This window comes from Bombus flavifrons, chromosome 12 (genome assembly GCF_040668555.2).
Source record: "Bombus flavifrons isolate JBK064 chromosome 12, iyBomFlav1_principal, whole genome shotgun sequence".
NCBI classification, from domain to species: domain Eukaryota; kingdom Metazoa; phylum Arthropoda; class Insecta; order Hymenoptera; family Apidae; genus Bombus; species Bombus flavifrons.
The window spans coordinates 4054408-4070661 of record NC_138453.1 but is presented as its reverse complement, the minus strand read 5'-3'; the positions used below and the strand labels follow the sequence as shown (position 1 = coordinate 4070661).

Below are 16254 nucleotides of genomic sequence, written 5' to 3'. Positions count from 1 at the left end.
GCATTGGTGAAGGGTAGAACTTATTAAAGATCGATACAGTTGGCAAAGTTAAAATCTTGGTATCAACACGGGTGGAGAGCAGCAGCGAGATACGAATTTCTCTTTTCCTTCCGCGATATACAGATAGGAAAGCGCAAACACGGCGTGCACGGGTGACCCGGCCGAAGGAAGTTCCTAATCCCTGTGGCCGGCTAACGTTCAAACCCACGGCTAGCTCGCCGAGCAGATAGTTACACCTCTATACGGAGATACAGGTAATGCCTGTTTACAGATATCGGGGCAAACATTAATACGAAGTAGCTTCCACGTACACCGGAGGATTACGTTATTCTTAGAAGCGCAAACCTGACATTTTAACCAATTTTATATCCGAGACATCTTTTATTTTTTTTTATAATACAAAGAAAAAGAGGCTTCGAAAGTTTAAATTATACCACATTTAGGTATTAATTTCTGTCAAAACTAATTTCGATAGTTAACTGTTATTAGAGTACCTAAATTTCTGTTCGTAGATATCGAGGCATTTATGGAAAAAAGGAGGAGAAATTTTTTAACTTTGAAAATGGAAACACTTCAATTTAAAAATTGGAAAATTTGAACTTTCAATTAATATGGGAGATTCACAGATTTCACATAATTAAATTTTAAAGATTCCTACGATAGTCCATATGCGTCGTTAGGCCAACTAGACAATTTTAACGAATCAATAGTTAAACAATCTGTCAAATTTGTTAAAGCAATCATCGTAAAGACGAGTTTCTGAAACGTCATAGCGATAAATTTCTTACACATCGACAATTAATCGAAAAACTTCTTATTGCTAGATTCGAGCTACTTCCGAGAGAAAGTTAAAGAGTAAGAGAGGAAGGATCGGTGGTTGCGGTCATCAAGGTGGAAAACGGGTCTGGGTGGTGGCGACACACACGTATAGTATCATCCCTTTCAACCCCCGTACTTAGGGTGACCATCTCATTTATATAGTAAAACAGAGTCGCGCAATGGTGAAGCAGGGACCGGGAGTTCAGTTTGTTTGTCGAGCAAACGTTTGCCGACGACACCGCCGGACACTGGTGCCTAGCTAGCTCTGGTCCTTGGTACAAGTCTGTCTGAACCACTGAAGGTGGGTCCAGAGAGGGTTGGGTGGTAGCAAGGGGGAGGGATTTAATACCATCTCCCAGGATGAACAGTGGTGGTCAAATAACTTCGGCCAAGTGATTCCCTGCGACGGTATTAATGTGTCCAGTCCCTTCGGGCTTCTGCTTCATCTCGAAATGTCGATAATCTAAAGGCGTTCCTACTACCAGCCCCTCCAGCGTCATTAACTTCGCTCTGTTCGCGAGAATTATTCTTACGCCTGCAACTATACAACGTATATCAATTAAAAACAAAAATTCTCTTTGTTGGCTAACAAGATGAGACTGTCCCGATAATACTTTCCTACCAGACGTTAGTTAGGCTGGTTTAATTAAGCAGCTTCGATTACACGGTCCAATAAAGGCGCGAAGGATTAAATTCACCATGTAAAAAGTCCACAGTCACCACTCTCGCAATCAGTATTAATTGAAAATTCCCATCGACGTCTCTGGGTACGGCGACTCTGACGTCAATTCAAAGAAACAAACACCTCATCCTCTGTTGGTTCTACCGAGAGAGTGAAACAGTTGAAGCAAGGAGAAAGCGGAATGAAGAGAGAGAGAGAGAGATAGGATGGACGGTCGCACAAACGAAGATTAAACACGAGTGACGCTCGCGATTTCAAGATTCCATTCGTCTTACTCTAAGATCTAAACATCAAGGTCGTAAATCCATCAATAAATCCCGGCGCCCTCCTCGCGGTGACCACATTTGCTTAGGGATAAGAAGCAAAGACAAGCACACGAGGAGGGGGATGGAGGTGTAAGTCTGTAGGGCAGTGAGGAATGGCTTGGTCTAGCGAGCCTTTAGCCCCGGCTTAGCATGTACTGGAAACACCATCCCCTATCCTTCGTGTCGGGGCCAAGTTATACCCGCAAACAGTCGTACATTAGTGCCTGCAGGAGTCCTGCAGGATTTATAAGGGGCGCCCGCGGGCGCACAGGAGGCTATGTGGCCGTCTCTCGATGGTTAAAACTAGAAGAGACCGGTGGGATGGGGCATTGAGATCGGCCTGTGTGCGAATATCGTGGGCGAACGAGGAGGTAAGAGACGGAGAATTAGAGGGATACAGAGCAAGCAAGGCGGAGATGCTAGGAACTGTGGAGTCCAATCGAAGTGGAAGGGCGAGAGAGCAAGATAGCCAGGAAAGGGTGATCTCTCTAGGTTTGAGTTCCCTGGAATACGAGAGAATATTTACGTGTGCATCTGATGCACTGGTCAGTTTATGCTACTCTGAATTTCCCTCTTCCCTCCTCGTTGGACTAACCTGAATTTCTCTACAATCTGGTAAACCTAGCGTCCAGGTAAACATACTAGCCGCGGTACGAACGAAAGCTCCGCTGTTACTCCATCGTTCTTCGCCTAACGTTACACACGTTAACCTAAAACCCAATTTCTACCTTAAATCGTAAAAGGCCCGGGTATCGTCACTATAACCATTCATTATGTAGCAACCGTACGAAAGGGGATGGATAATGCACCGCCGGGGATTATCGTATTCGATCCTCGAATTCGTTCGTGCAACTTCGTATCCGCGAAACTACTGCTCGTTGCGCTCGGGCTTTAACGAGCAATTGGCAGCCAGTGGAAACGGGCTAAACATCAGGGACGAGGTTCAACTCGGAGTCTCTAAGAGTTCCGTTCGGTACGTGAGCACGTCGCCAGAGGGTTGGATCGGCCGCGGAAACAAGATGGGGGCTCGGTCAAGGGGGTTGGTCAGGTTGAAGGGAGGTGGAGGCCGGGTGGGTGGTGGTAGCCAGTGGTCAGCACACTTGGCCGACCCTACTTCGCTAACTAGTTTAATGATATATGTTGAGCTACAAGCGCCTTGATTAATCGTTAACTAATGTTGGACCTCGTAGTGCGCCACCACCACTGCTAGCACCACTGTGCCGGTACAACTACTACCAAAGCAACCCGGCCATCGTCGCCCACTATCACCAGGCCAGCAACACCGTGCCACACGCTTCATGAAGGAGAGAAGGGGAACTGGTATGACGAGAGGAAGAGAGGCTAGGAGGGAAGGTCTCTACGCCACCGCAGCAGTCCTTACCCTCGTCGAATCTACGGGACCCAAACTCGAACGTGGCCAAACAGAAATCTAATCTCACTCAGCGTATAATTTGATTTATGACTCGCGGCTGTTCGGGCGGAAAGAGGTAGGAAAAAATTGGAATTGAGAAGCTGACCGGACCGTGAGGAAAAGGAAGGGGTCAAGCAGCTCCTACGGAGTCATCGATGCAATTTGTCCGAATGTCTATCGTCCACTGGGGGTAAGAGAAACGAAAATGGGTGAGAGAGGAGAGTAAAGGGGGCCTCGGTGGTACGCAAATTTACGTCTCGCGAGAGACGTCCTGAAACCCCTTCAGCCTTCCTCGAATTGAATTAACTCGGCGTCTTCCCCCGGCTCTATTCCTGAGCTGCGCACGTGGAACATTGGTCATCCCTAATTCGCTTATGGCCCTCGATCAATTAAGTCGTCGGCCATTCGCGCAAATCCCGCTGACCCTTCCAGACGTCGTCTGCTCTTCCACGAAGACATCGTGTTACTCTGCCCGTCGCAACGTACGATCTGATACTTTGGTTTACAACGTTCGATTTTAATATTATATATCGACGGTGTTACGAAGTCTTATACAGTTTAAGTGAGTTCTAGGAAATGTTTTGATCCAATTACAATTAAGAACCTTGTCCATGGAAGTCACGTTCGTATCTTCAGATATCTTTATCTTCTTATACGTATTATATGGATTATATATCCATAAACATCTATATATTGTATCCGTGTATTTTATTAAATGCAAAATAAAATAGAAATGTTCGTTAAAAAAAGGGTCGAGAAGTTGGTAAATAACGATGTCTAATACCTATAATTAATTTGTTAAATCGCCAGGACTAAAAATATATTCATCTCACTTCTTTCGTAAAAAAAATTGCAAATTTATATATTCGTAATTTTGCCATAAGTAGAAGTTAGGTAGAAGAGTTAGGAACCTTTAAGGTTCAAAAATCCACATAAAAAGCACGTAAATAATATGCAAAAATATATAATGTGTAAAACAAATCTCTGCTAAGAAATAAATTTCGATAATTTTATTCACATAAACATTCTCATCTTCCATATCTATTTCATACAATTTCATACAACGAAAACGTGTTCTCAAGAAAGGAACCGCAGCATTCGAGCAACGCGTCACGGTAGTTAGCTCGTATTCGATTAATGCGCTGAACGCCGATCATAATATGGGACTGGCGTGTACGAATATGGCGAACGTATCGCGCGGCTTTGGATGGAGAGGGCTGCGATGGGGTGTGCCAGAGGGGGTGGCTCAGGGATGCAAGACACCGTGAAATTACCAGCAGAATCTCCCATCCCCGTGGGGGTGGTTGGGTGGACCGGACTCTGTCCACTCCGCGCCCTTGGACCACTGGCCAGCCGGGTATTTGTCTTGTCTCCTTGTTTATGAGATTCAACATTGTTATTTGGCACCGCACCGGAGAGTTCTAGGTACCGTGTGGCCGCTAGTTTCCGGCGAGTTTCCTACTTTAAAAGGCCGTGTCGTGGTGCACGATTGCAACGTGACTTATCCGCGGTTCTTCCTCCGCGGTCCTTCGTCCGCGATACCATTGTCTTTAATCAAGCAGGAAAGGTCTCTTAACCCTCGAACCGCCTGAATTTAGTCTTCACTTCACTTAAAGGTGAATTTTTGTAAGTCTATGTATTTGAATATCATTGATGATTTTTGGAGAAATGTGATTCGAAGAGATTGGTTTTGTATGCGAAGAAATTTGGCTATAATATTGGATTAGAATTATAGAAGAACCACTTCTCTCGTCAAGGATGAATGAATGTTCTAAGAAATAATAGGACTAAGTATCTTTAACGTGAAGAGACAGAGATATATTGGAGTGAATAAATATATGAAATAAAAATTGTATCTCGGTTAGGCTGTAATAAAATATTTTGAATAATCAGATTTATATTTGATAAAAGTGCTTTTTCCTATAAGTAAGAATAAAATTGTATTCGTACAATTCGTATTCATCTCTGTAAATACACGCTACAAAGAAGCTTTAACTAAATTAAAAGAATAATCAATCTTTTAGAACAATCAAAATGACCTTCCGTCGTAGAAACATTTAATATATTTCAAACTCATAAAAAAGGAACAAAAAGTCTCTTAATCGAGAATCAGAATTTGTCCTTCAATCCTTTCATAATTTAACTATCCTCAATAAACTCACGCGCACGCGCGCGCACACACACACACACACACACATCTTTATGTTTCAATAAATAATTCTAACACAATAAAACCAAACTCGTAAATATCGAATTCCTTTCCGAGCTTGGATACTTGCCTGTTTAAAAAACAAGGATCTCTTAAAGCACCTCGGATCTCGCGATGTAAAAACGCATGCGACCGACACGTGATCCGTGAATTATCATAAGAAGAGTGCGTATAATCTTGGCCGTTTAAATTACTTAATAACGGGCCGCGACTGTACAGTACGACTTTGGTTGCGTGGCACCATCGTTAGGGCGGGCCGCATTTTCAATTAAATATATCTCGCGCAATCGCAACACCTTATCGCGAGCGTAATACGTTCTCGATTGCGAGGCGAACATCGAACTGGTTTGGACAATGGTGCCATATACGGCCGGCAAGCGAATTGCAATCACGTTTCCCGCGGTGCTTAGCGTTTCGCTCCTTCGCAAGATACTGTTTTAAATCAGTCGAGATAATGTTATCCGGCTTATGTTCCGCCTAATCGTCGAATTATCTCGACTACCGGCTCAACTAAGCCCCCGCTCGAATTACCTTCTTTTCCTCCACCTGATATATACAAGAGGAATTAGAATAAACAAAGGGAATCGCGATAGGAGGAATCTGATAAAGCAAAAGAGGAAAAGAGAAACTGAAGAATATTTGTATTTAACCATAAGATGTAGAATTCAGACAAATCGCGTTTTAATCAACTAAAAAATCTAAACTACCCGTTAAAATGGATTGAAAATTGGAAAGATAGGAATTTTATTTCGAGTCTTATTAAGATTCTGAGTACAAAATGAAAGAGTAGCTAAGAATTTTACGACCCAATACTAATTACTAATTAACATTGTAGCGACCATTTCAAAAGAAGAATAAATCAAACAACCACAAATAATTGTGATATCATTGAAAACTCGGAGAATAAGCGTCTGAAGAACAACTTTATTACCATTAGACGTTTCACATCTTGATTAGTTAAAACACGATTCGTTTTATGGCATGTGTCCGTGACATATGCGTATGAAGAAATCGTTTGAAAATACGATAAAAACGATGGTGGATGAATAAGACATTTATAAATAATTTTATATGTAAGTGAATTTAATGGGCTGGGTTTGGAGAAGATTCTCACGACGATCTCGGGGATTTATACGAGCGTGTAATTGATTGGTCGCTCGCAGCGAGAGGGATCGTCGTTTTAATAAGTATTTTCCAAATGGATTCTTAGAATCTCGTTAAGAAACGATCTCTGACTAAATACGCACTGTGTTGGTCGGTTGCACGTACATACGCACACATATAGTGGCTTGACTGATTATACCAAATTAGGTGTCTACGTGGCAGAAAATCTCTTGTTTCCGTGTGCGGTGTACGGGGAATTTAAGCTTGTCAATGAGTGCCCCTTGATTAATAATTAGTTAAGAATAGTCGCGGAGGACGATTCTTTGTTCTAAACTTACGACACAATTGCTTCGTAATACTTCATCTTCTGTTTTCTGTTATCCAATCCTTACTTCTTTACAATCATATATACGATACACTAATGTGTACATTGAGTATCCGTATGCTTTGTCGAATTTATTTTATAAGATTTGATATTACAAGTTTATTCGTTTTATAAGATTTTCATATCATACAAGTTTTACCAAAACGTGTAAATTAATGACAAATTAATAACTAGCAGCGATATTTATAACTTTTTAATGGAATTTATAGATAATAAATTTAAATTACATTTTAGAAAACTTAACTCAGATTTTAGATGTCATTATGGAAAAAAATATAATGCCGATAGTTTTTCCATCAGTGTAGTAGAACTTCCTTTATCTAGCTCACAGGTTAGAAATTAGGTAACCTGAGGAGCTTTCAAACAACAAGATAATTCTATAAGCTTCGAAAATTACGAACACCAAGTTTGTTATTGCATATTAGCTTTTGAAACACAATATTGTAGCGGCATAATGTTCTACTGTACGTAGGTACATCAGAAGATAATGTTCTACTGAACGTATGTAGGTACATCAGAAAGTAATGTTCTATTGTACGGAGGTACATAAAGAACAAAATCATTGCAAATTATTAAAAAGAAGCAAATGTCCTTATTAAATATTATACCTATGATTAGTGTCACTTATTATGAAAATACCAAAGTTTCTTTTTCTTTAGCATTTCATTTTATTATAAAGCAATCACCATTTTGAACAAAATTAAAAAAAACCGAGCTTCCTTTAAAATGAAAAACTTGCGAATAATTACACTTGTTACGACCAAACGAAAGTCCCGAAAGCCTGAAATCTACAGATACACGTTTCAAAAAGATCACCAAAAACAAGCCGAATCCTACGGCTATACACAAATGATGGAAAATCATTGGCACCATCGACACGTAGAAAGTCTGCACGATCAATTGTTATAGAAAAAGCGAAATCGGGCTGGTGGTTTCAAAGATGAGCGGGTATTCACGTAGCGGAGATTCGCATCAGATGGAGATTGAACGAATGACACAGACCGCGAGCGAATTTCCGGAGGGTAGGAAGAGGGAGAGGATCGTTTTGGTGGTGCTGCGCGCCGCGACGGAAGCGTCGCCCTCAAAGAGCGTCGGCAATTAATTTTACAAGGACGCAAAAAGGATAGCAAAAAGCGGTAGAGGAAAAGCGGCCCGTGTGGGCCGGGTGCACACGGCTCCGCCACCGTGGCGGGGTCCTCGCGCGACGATGGGTTTTTATCTACAGCAGAGTTGTCAGGCCAACGAGTTCTCTGCCTCGTTGCCTGGCCACTGGCGTATAATGTCCACCGTCAATATAAGCTGTCGGATGCTTTTTCCTAAATTGACAGATTTTCAATTTAATCAAGTTCCAATCTAATGGAAAAATGCCCGATCTATCGGGGGATGTATGTTCGGCCGCGGCTCTCTTTCTCTGTTTCTCTCTTTATCTCACATATACTGTGTGGTCCTCTCTCCTTCCCTTCACTGTATATGTGTATCTACAGGTATATGGTATGAACAGAGGGAAAGAGCGCGAACGATGGAGTCTGAATGTACGGCAAGCGCGGAGGGGCCAGATTGAAATAATACTTTTATGTTTAATCGCAATCGAGGAGTCCGGTCCAGCGATTGTGCGGAGCCGCACGCCGATCTCCGAGATTAATCTATTGATAAACATTCCATCACTCTGCGAATAGCAAGCGGGAGAAATAGACGAGCCGTCGGCCGACGGGATATCACCCTTCTCGCTCCACCCTTCCCTTCCAACCCTTTCTATCCTATAGTCACCCTTTCTCTCACTGTGTACTTCTCTCTAACTATCTCCGTCGCTCTTAATACTTGTTCTTTCTTTCTCTCTTTTTCTCTCGTTTCGCCCGTTCTCCTCTTTTTTATTTCCTTTTTTTGTAGGTTTTCGTCGACGTCGTTCTGGCTGCCTTGCTTTTACCGAACGCCGCTTGTCGAGCGATACCCTATTCTTCCTTTTTTCTCACTTTTTCCCCCCTTTTTTCTTTCGATTCTTTTCTTCCTTCCATTTTTTCCTCTCTTTCTTTCTTCCCCTTTTTTTATTCTTTATTGGCTGAATAAACCTTTCGCGAGCGGCAAGCACACGATCGTGCGTCATAAAATCGCAGATTTTCCAATCCATAAAGCGACGTTCGTCAACTCGCCGGTGATGCTTTATAGAATTCGAAGTTTGAATACTCGAAAGGACAGAGGAATCATTTGGCTAATTATCGATGGTATCGTGTCGTATTTCATGTACATTTCAATTCGTCGAATGTTAATCATTGTATTTATATAGAATCGTCGATGGTTCAAGTGATTTACGATCTATTTCAATATTCGTTAGGACGATATTCCGAAAGTAATTCGCGCAAAAGGAAGCGGAGAATTAGAGTTACGTGCCATAAATTCATTTATGCCCGTACAAAACAGACAATGTCGCGTTTGAAATATGAGTAACTACTTAGTCTGTAAACCAATTAGTTGGCAAGTTTCAACGACAGCAAGTTTCTCTAAGAAGAACGGCGTCGCTTGATGAGCTGGAAACACAAAGTAGCGAATTGCACGCTATAGACGTGGTGAATGGAGAACATCTCCGAAAATGCGAGTATAAACGATTATAATCAATGTTCTCAATTTTATTAATAGTACTAATATCGAGTAAACAAAATATATAAAGAGAATATATGCGAATAAATGAAGTGTGTTCACTATTGTACAGTTGCCCATTTTTATATTTTGCGATTTTATGCCACATAAATTGTCAACTTCAAAATGTTTTATCATATATATTTGCAAATATATTTCTGCCCAAATACGGAGAGAAAAGCAATATATATCAGAATCATATTGACATAATCTTTTACAGTTTACTATATTTACTACGTTTTGCCTAAAGATACAAGGTATATTATTCCTGTCTTCTCTGACGTTACATCATTTTTACATCATTTTATACTGGCATTTTACTATCTTTCTGTATTGAGCCAAGCTCCAAAGTATCCATACCTATCCAAAGCTACAATAAAATTTACTTTATGAATTTTCGTACAGTTACTGCCTGGCTTAAGAATTGGAGAGATTTCACGTGTGCCAGAATCCGAAAATGATCGTCATTCCGTAACCAGGAACCGCTGCGAAATCATCGAATCCGCGGAGAGCGCAACCTTGTCCTGGGCTAACCGACGATAATTGTGAAATTCGATCGAAACCCGATTGACTCGGTGAAATGAGCCAGCAGAGGTAATGAGATCCGAACGTGAAGCCGGGCCGGTTTGCTGCGCCAGCACCCCTCGTTTGCCTTCAATCACTTTCTTGACAGATGCATTTACGGTCCCGGGCTCGTGGCCATCAAGGCGGAATGCGCCTTAAGGCCCTCCACTACGTACACCAACCTGTCGATCCATCGAACGGTTCCGAACATCAGAATCTACCATTCGAAATCATTAAGTTCAATTGACCCTTGAATAATGTCGATTTAAATAACGTGGATTTAGCTCTAGCTATATAACGAATTTTCTTGTTTCATAATTTTGAATTGGTCGTGTGTTTAGTTGAAGTTAGATTATTTTGTTGATCGTAACAGCCTATCTATATATTTTTCATTGGAAATAAGATAGAATATCATAAGAAATATATGGTGTGCTCTGAGGGTGCACCTCTAAGTTGAAAGACTAATAAAGACTAAGTAGGTTAACTAAGTCATTTCTTAACCATATACTTCTATAATTACGTGATTAAAAGGTAATAGAGATAAAATAATTTTGGTTAGATTGGTTTTAGTTCTTGCTAATTTTAGAACTTTATGAGTAGTTTATGAGTTTATGAGTAGGAAACTTATAAATGAAGAAATTCCAAAAATCCAAAAATTGGGAATCCGAGTTAAGTCTTCCTCGAAGTCGCAATATAACTTTTGCGAAATGTTATGTTGTATTTGCGCTATCTTTCCTTTCAGTGTTCTTTAAATCATTCACACTGTTAAAAATTTGTTAGTTTATAAAAATTATCTTGTTGTAATCAATCTAAAAGATTTAGTAACACATGGATCACCGATGACAACCTAGCAGTCATCATAAAAACACAACGGTGACATGTACAAAATATGGCTTTCGATCGACAGCTGGCTATTGTACTTAAAGTTTCAAGAAGTCAAAGATTGTACGCGGGTCTACGACTCTCTACTTTCAACTCTCCGATTTATTTAAGAATCTGTAGTTACTACACGTGCAAGGATGCTTTCTTGGCAAAAATCCGGAATGTCGTCGATTATTCGTGATATTTCAACGTGTAATACTCTCGTGTATTCTCTTCGATAATCTCTCCAAGGATCCAAGGAGAGACACGTTCGTGACGATGCATCTATTCGATGTTTAACCGGATTCTCTGACTCGCAGATACGTATCGACCACCGGCAGATCGCTGGCACCCCATGCCGAAGGCACTCGATGCATTTTCTACTCGCTTCTATTTTATTTCAAGTCGTTCCATAGGTCGTACGAGTGCAGGGAAATTGGATCTCAACGCGACAGTCGCTGCGCTGGTCGTTTCTAACGAATTTGCAGGGAGGGGACCTTCTTTCTCTTTCTTTTTAACACCGCTCGCTCGGTGATTTCAATGCTCTGAAGGGTACTTTCGACTTCACGTATTTTGCGATAAAATCGAGATTGTTGCAAGAACTTCGTTGTTTTTTCTCCCTTTTTATAATTGTACAATGATTTTGTAGTGATGGGAAGATCTTTGATTGGATGAAAGTCTAAAGAAACTTGTCTATAGCCCATGCAAACTTTTTAAAATTATTAAAAGATTGTCGAATATATAAAAGTGTGAATTTTTTGACAGATTTAAGAATGGAGGATTGTTTTAAATCCTTTTATCTAATGTCAACTACTGAATTTCAAATTACATTGATATTCATAGAGCCAACTACAACAAAATGGGATATTCTGATCTGATAATTTAACTATAACTTCGTATTTTCTAGCTACACGTATCTCACTTTAATATGAGTCATTTGGATCTTACGTGAGAAAAATTTTCGAGACGGTAGACTCCTGATAGTCACAAATTGGTAAAATCTTTCTCTGACTTTCTGAATTGAGCACTTCAACTCTCAATAACAAAAGTATCCAACTAATTCAAAACAATCAACGTTCTTACTATTCGCCAGTATCATCTTTCTCCATATTTCTCCATCCTCGCTAAATTTCCCTACTGATGAAATTTCCCTATGAGAATTGAACAATAAGAGCTCAAAAATACACGAGTAATATTTTACAGAGCGTAAAACAATCAGGAGAAACACAGAACCGCGAATGGCCATGAGAAAACCGTGACCGATAGCAATGAGCCGCGATTACTCTTTCTCATCGAGTTTTTATGGTTTCTAATTGTCAATGATCGTAACTGTTTGCAAACGAGTCCTTCACAGCATTAGTCTTTTTCCGTTGAGTGGCTCATTTACTCTCGAACGGCCTCTAAAGAAAAATCCTTGAAGGACTGCATATTTGTATAGGTGTACTTATTAGTGTTAATGAATATCTATTATTCTCGCGAGAAGAAGATATTCCGTAATTAAAAGAGAAACGACTATGTGTATAATGGCATTGAGGGAATCATTTGGAATACGACGCTCAGAGGTCTAATAATTTATAATTATCGCGTCGAGAAGTTCAAACGATTAATGTTCTATGTGAAGGGACGTTTTCGAATTACAGGTTAGAAAATTATCAAAAGATGATTAAGTTCAATTGGTGGTTTCAAATTTCTGAAAGTCTTAGTATGATAAAATAGTCATAAAGGGGAATTTTAGTATAATATGGAAGTATCTAGACGACAAAAGATCTTTTATAACACGTATCATTTTTGAACTCGTGTTTTTTTACTTATTTTTGGTCTGGTTAAAATTTATCAAATTTTCACTTCACTTTATCAAAATTCTATTTTCTTAAAAAGATTGTGAATTAATCCAACAGAATCATTCCTAATCATCTTTCTAAAATTAAACAATAAAATGTTCAATACAAGTAGTAAAACAAAATACAGACTATTTGCAAATAAATTTAACTTGTTACTGTTTTAAACTTTCGAAAAGTCTGAAAAAGTTCTGGAATACTTATCGAAGTAAATACTTGAAATATCATTCGATCAAAATAAAACTTCTGTTATTCGCTGGTCGTCAATGATCTAATTTGCCAATGATGAGTTAAAATCACACCACTGTAAAAAACAGGATTTTCAAATTTTAAACTTTTTTTAATCTTTTTATTCTCAACTCCTATATTAACTATAAATTACCAAACAACTATTTCAACATCCATTAATAATAATTCTAAAGTAACAAAATGTAAAATGAGAAAGAAGTAAATTAAACGTCTTAAGAAACCTCTCAAGCGTATATTCCATAAAAAAAAGAAAAGAATTTAAGCAATTTTCACATGTTAATACCGATAAATAATTTTATGATCATAATTCTCTCTACCTTTCATTCCTAACGCTTACAAAATAATAATCCAACAATCGCTTACTTTGGTCATTTGTTCATTTTTCATATATCATTATCTCGCCACCTTTTTGGACACTCATCAATAATCATTCTACAAAATAAGTAAAGTAGTAAAATTAGAAGAAAAAACAACATAAATTAAAGATCTTAAGAACCTTCTGAAGAGTACACTTCAAAAAGGAAGAAGAAAAAGCTAAGCATCTTTGACATGTTAACACCGATAAATAAGAAGATCGTAGCCGGCGGCTGTACGATCGCAATTTTTCGCTGGGTCTTTTCATATCTCACCAAGCGAGCGCACCACCGCCGGCGGAAACTCGCTGGCGACATTATTATGTATGCTGTACCCTGTTAAGCAGAGAGTGGCGTTTCTTTTTGCATCGCTATGAAACACATCCTAGTTCTTTTGCGCGTAAATTGCATGCTCCCTTCTTCAGACTACGGGGACCGGGACGCCGAGGCATTAAGTCCATGCGTGGAGTGTCCACGGATGGATCCTGGATGTTTGCCGAGGGGATAATAGTGTAATGGATGAACAGAGACCAAGCGTGGACCAACGGATGAGACTGCTGTTTTCGAGACTCTAGTCTGAGGCTTCGCCGCCTCATTCCTCTTCTAGTATACTATTATTCTCTTTCGTCGGCTAATTGGCATCATTGTTGTACATTGTTGGACGGACGAATTGTCGGGCGTTCCCGTGATGCCACGAATCAACCGTGCCCGTCCGCGAAAAAAGAAGCGCTTTTGTCGAACTTTAATAAAACGCTCCGGCGTGAATACGACGACGATTAGGATTAATGCTGGCCTCCCCATTGCGGTGATGGACACAGTGTTATCTGTAGTTTTAGGATTTTTAGAAATTTGAACATTTAAGGTACCTCAGACTTCCCATTATTGTATTTTTTTCTTTTTTCTAATATGAAAGACTTACACAATTGGGTTAGCACTTTTAGCCATAAGCTATAAGTTACTGGTTGTCATAAAAGCTCTAGTTTGGTAATTAAATGAATGAAATTTTACAACTTACAAATCATGTGATTATCTTATATAATGTAAAACTTTAAAATTGTGGAGAAGATATCAATATAATCTACAACTTGTAATTTATTGTACACCAATATTATTAATCAGTAAATTATTGTGCGATTCCGAAAAACCTCATCTGACAAAAAATGTCTTCTTTTGTTTAATAAATAACAAATAAAATTGTGTTCCCCATTAACCATAATAACAATGATAGTACTCTGTACTAAAATATAATTAGCGGTTGATCCTACATAATCTCAAATATAGAATTCCTAGCAAAGGAAAGCCCACAAAAAAGGAAGCGAAAGAAAATATCTCACTTTTTAAACAAAGCTGTTTAACTCAAATTTAGCCATCAATACGAATTACAATCTAGCCTCTCTGGCGAATACCTAGCGGCCAAGTAATTCACCGCTTACGAACCGAACAAAACGGCTCTCGTTAACAGACCTCCCATAAATACTAATTTCGCGCGTTGCACGCAACTAGCTTCGTTCCACGTACACCAAAATAACATTCAGGCCAGTTCGTGATCATGCAACGAGCCTATACTTCGCCCGTTTTCCCCGTGTTCCGAGTATTATAATAAACAATTACGATCTATGATAAATAAGATCCGAACCGAATAATCTTGACAGGAGAAAAGAAGTATTCTTGTTAACGAGAGCACGATAGATCGTGATCGCCAAAGATCTAGTGTTGATCTTTTGATACAGATTACAGTCTGATAAATGATCGACGCGGCCATTTCGATGGAGGGGCGACTTGGAAACCGTGATTAGACTTTAGTCCGTACCGTGGAACGCGGAAGTCTTTCATGCAAACGCTTAGGCAAATGTCGTATATACGCGCAGGAGAAGTCGCATACCGTGGCGTGGTAGCCCCGTTAGAAACTTTGACATTCTATCTGCTACGATTTTCCCACGAGCTCCGATGTACTAACGGGAGCAACCTTTTCTGGCAGTTTTGTGGTAATAACCCGAGAGTCAGCCGCTCTCTTAATGCTCCAACGACTCGCTATGTATGTACCGAGTATGGAGATTAGATTGGTACAAGTATATGGGTATATTTACAAGTAACTACCCGATAACGCCTTTGTCTTTTTCTTCCGCTACGAGACTTAGAAAGCGGTTAGAACTTGGTGATCTATGACTCACGGATATGTCGAATAACGTGTGCAATGAACCGCTCGATTATACAATGAATTGCGGAGAAATTGTAAGATTATAAGAAATTTGCGTACTTTTTGTGGAAAAAATTATTTGGCTGAATATTATGTTTGATTCTACATATAATTTTACGTAGATAGATATTAACCCTTTCACAATGTAACACAAGAGACTTGGATAAGCTTTTGAATATAATACCAAAAATTTCAAATCTTATACATTATTACGTATGACGCGAGTATTATAATTTATTGCTTGTAGAAAGTTAAAAGGATCCAAAAACCTTGAGGATATAGTTCTAAATATTATTGCACTGTCAAAGGGTTAAATTTGATTTCATATGCAATTTATCAATTGCATGTTGAAATAGGTATGAAACTTCAGTAAAGCTTATAGAATTGTAAGAAATATGCGTATTTTTTTGTAAGAAATTATTTGAATGGATATTTGATTCTAATTACAATTTATCAAATGAATGCTGAGGAAATTACAAAAGTAAAATGAAAATTTGTTGTAAGAAATTCGCATATCCTTTACGAAGAATCGTTTCGTTGGATGTTAGTTAAATATTAAGTTTAGGGGCACAGTTAAATAGACGATAGAGCAATGGTATCACGCGTTGTGCAATCCCCGAAGAAAGAATCAACTGGTACAATGACC

General features: G+C 39.3%; 1 protein-coding gene across 3 annotated transcripts in view; it reads right to left on the bottom strand.

The window, feature by feature from the left end:
- pdm3 (POU-domain protein pdm3) overlaps positions 1–16254 on the bottom strand; it is a 211425-nt gene that overhangs the window by 176398 nt on the left and 18773 nt on the right. The window lies entirely within an intron of this gene.